The sequence below is a fragment of the Arachis stenosperma genome, chromosome 2 (genome assembly GCF_014773155.1).
Source record: "Arachis stenosperma cultivar V10309 chromosome 2, arast.V10309.gnm1.PFL2, whole genome shotgun sequence".
NCBI classification, from domain to species: Eukaryota; Viridiplantae; Streptophyta; class Magnoliopsida; order Fabales; family Fabaceae; genus Arachis; species Arachis stenosperma.
The window spans coordinates 21,426,258-21,429,910 of NC_080378.1; the positions used below are offsets into that span (position 1 = coordinate 21,426,258).

The following is a 3,653-nucleotide window of genomic DNA, read 5'->3' on the forward strand; positions in this document are numbered from 1 at the left end:
AGCTACTAGTTCCCTATAAGTAGGACCTTTTACTATTGTATTTTCATCTTCGGACATCTAGTTCTTAGATCAGATCTTGGTTCTTCTGGTTCCCTCTCTGGGGCCAAAGCCAATGATCACTTTTGTTCTTATGTATTTTCAACGGTGGAGTTTCTACACACCATAGATTAAGGTGTGGAGCTCTGCTGTACCTCGAGTATTAATACAATTACTATTGTTCTTCTATTCAATTCAGCTTGTTCTTATTCCAAGATATTCATTCGCACTCAAGAACTTGATGAATGTGATGATTATGTGACGCTCATCATCATTCTCACTTATGAACGTGTGCCTGACAATCACTCCCGTTCTACAAGCAAACAAGGCTTGAATGTTTATCTCTTGGATTCTTTAATCAGAATCTTCGTGGTATAAGCTAGAACTGATGGCGGCATTCAAGAGAATCCGGAAGGTCTAAACCTTGTCTGTGGTATTCTGAGTAGGATTCAATGATTGAATGACTGTGACGAGCTTCAAACTCCTGAAGGCTGGGCGTTAGTGACAGACGCAAAAGAATTAATGGATTCTACTCCAACCTGATTCAGAACCGACAGATGATTAGCCGTGCCGTGACAGGGTGCGTTGAACATTTTCACTGAGAGGACGGGATTGTAGCCACTGACAACGGTGATGCCCAACATACAGCTTGCCATGGAAAGGAGTAAGAAGGATTGGATGAAGACAGTAGGAAAGTAGAGAGACGGAAGGGACAAAGCATCTCCATTCGCTTATCTGAAGTTCTCACCAATGAATTACATAAGTATCTCTATCTTTATCTTTATGCTTTATTCATATATCATCCATAACCATTTGAATCTGCCTGACTAAGATTTACAAGGTGACCATAGCTTGCTTCATACCAACAATCTCCGTGGGATCGACCCTTACTCACGTAAGGTTTATTACTTGGACGACCCAGTGCACTTGTTGGTTAGTTGTGCGAAGTTGTGATAAAGAGTTGAGATTGCAATGAGCCTACCATGTTGATGGCGCCATTGATGATCACAATTTCGTGCACCAAGTTTTTGGCGCCGTTGCCGGGGATTGTTGAGTTTGTACAACTGACGGTACATCTTGTTGCTTAGATTAGGTATTTTTCAGAGTTCTTAAGAATGAATTCTAGTGTTTCAAGGTGATGTTCTTATCATCACCAAAGCTGATTGATCTCATCAATTTAGCTCTTGAATGCAATGTCCTGCTGAAGCTTGGCTATCCATGTCTAATTCCTTTAGACTAAAGCTTTAGACTAACATTGCATGATTCCAGGAATTCTCATTAAGAATTTTGATACCTTTATTTTCTTTTCCACTTAATTTTCAAAAAATCCAAAAAATTACAAAATCATAAAAACCAAAAATATTTTTTGTTTGAGTCTAGTGTCTCATTTTAAGTTTGGTGTCAATTGCATGTTTCTGTTCTTCTTGTATTTTTCGAATTCATGCATGTGTCTTCATTAATCTTCAAGTTGTTCTTGATGATTTCCTTGCTCTGATCTTTAAATTCTCTTGCCTTGAGTGTTTTGTTGTTTCTCATATGCATTCTCATCTTGTTAGTGTCAGTAGTATACAAACTGCTAAGTTTGGTGTCTTGCATGCATTGTTATTTGATTCTAGTTGCATTTTGATTATTCCTCATTATTAAAAATCCAAAAATATTTTTAATTTGTGTCTTTTCAAGTCAATAATACAGAGAATTGAAGATTCAGAACATACAACAGAGGAATTACACAGAAAAAGGCTGGGCATTCAAAATGCCCAGTGAAGAAGGCAGACTGGCGTTTAAACGCCAGCCAGGGTGCCTGGCTGGGCGTTTAACGCCCAAAAGGGTAGTGCTTTGGGCGTTAAACGCCAGAATGTGCACCATTCTGGGCGTTTAACGCCAGGATGGCACAAGAGGGAAGATTTTGTTTTCAAATCAAATTTTTTTCAGGTTTTCAAAATTTTTCAAAATCAAATCTTTTTCAAATAAAATCTTTTCAATCAAATCTTTTTCAAAATCAATTTCTTTCCATTTTCAAAAATACTTGCTATCAATTAATGATTTGATCCAACATTTCAAGTATGTTGCCTTTTCTATTGAGAAAGGTTTAATGTCTGAATCATATCTTTTCTTGCTAGCCAAGTCATTAATTTTTAAAATCAAATCTTTTTAATTTGTTTTTCAAATCATATCTTCTCAATCACATCTTTTTAAAACAATAACTTTTAAATCATATCTTTTTAATCACATCTTTTTCAAAAAAAAAAGTTTTCAATCATATCTTCCTCAAAATCTTTTTCAAAATGATTTTAAAATCTTTTTAATTAATTTTCGAAAAACTCTTCCTCTCCTCTCACATCCTTCTATTTATGGAGTAACACTCCTCCTCAATGCACAATTCGAACTCTATCTCACTAAGTTCGAATTCTTCTCCCTCTTCCCTCTATTTTTCTGTTCCTATGACACCTCAAGGAGTCTCTATACTGTGACATAGAGGATTCCATACTTTCTTGTTCTCTTCTCTTTCATATGAGCAGGAGCAAAGACAAAAGCATTCTTGTTGAGGCTGACCCTGAACCTGAAAGGACCTTGAAGCGAAAGCTAAGAGAAGCTAAGGCACAACTCTCTGTAGAGGACCTAACAGAAATCTTCAAAGAAGAAGAACCCATGGCAGCCGAAAACAACAACAATGCCAACAATGCAAAGAAGGTGCTGGGTGACTTTACTGCACCTACTCTCGACTTCTATGGGAGAAGCATCTCTATCCCTGCCATTGGAGCAAACAACTTTGAGCTTAAGCCTCAATTGGTTTCTCTAATGCAACAGAATTGCAAGTTCCATGGACTTCCATTGGAAGATCCTCAACAGTTTTTGGCTGAATTCTTGCAAATCTGTGACACTGTCAAGACTAATGGGGTTGACCCTGAGGTCTATAGACTTATGCTATTCCCTTTTGCTGTAAGAGACAGAGCTAGGATATGGTTGGACTCACAACCTAAAGAAAGCCTGAACTCTTGGGAAAAGCTAGTCAATGCCTTCTTGGCAAAGTTCTTTCCACCTCAAAAATTGAGTAAGCTTAGAGTGGAAGTCCAAACCTTCAGACAGAAGGAAGGAGAATCCCTCTATGAAGCTTGGGAAAGATACAAACAATTGATCAGAAAATGTCCTTCTGACATGCTTTCTGAATGGAGCATCATAGGTATTTTCTATGATGGTATCTCTGAACTATCCAAGATGTCTTTGGATAGCTCTGCTGGAGGATCTCTTCATCTAAAGAAGACGCCTACAGAAGCTCAAGAACTAATTGAAATGGTTGCAAATAACAAATTCATGTACACTTCTGAAAGGAATCCTGTGAACAATGGGACAAATCAGAAGAAAGGAGTTCTTGAGATTGATACTCTGAATGCCATATTGGCTCAGAACAAGATATTGACTCAGCAAGTCAATTTGATTTCTCAAAGTCTGTCTGGAATGCAAAATGCACCAGGCAGTACTAAGGATGCTTCATCTGAAGAAGAAGCTTATGATCTTGAGAACCCTTCAATGGAAGAGGAGAATTACATGGGAGAACCCTATGGAAACACCTATAATTCTTCATGGAGAAATCATCCAAATCTCTCATGGAAGGATCA

At 37.7% G+C, this 3,653-nt stretch overlaps 1 non-coding gene across 1 annotated transcript; it reads right to left on the bottom strand.

Annotated features, from left to right (window-relative positions):
• Window positions 1-3,090: 3,090 nt before the first annotated feature.
• On the bottom strand, window positions 3,091-3,198 carry LOC130964022 (small nucleolar RNA R71). The gene has a single exon (XR_009080135.1). It is a non-coding gene; the product is annotated as a small nucleolar RNA R71 (small nucleolar RNA).
• Window positions 3,199-3,653: the final 455 nt, after the last annotated feature.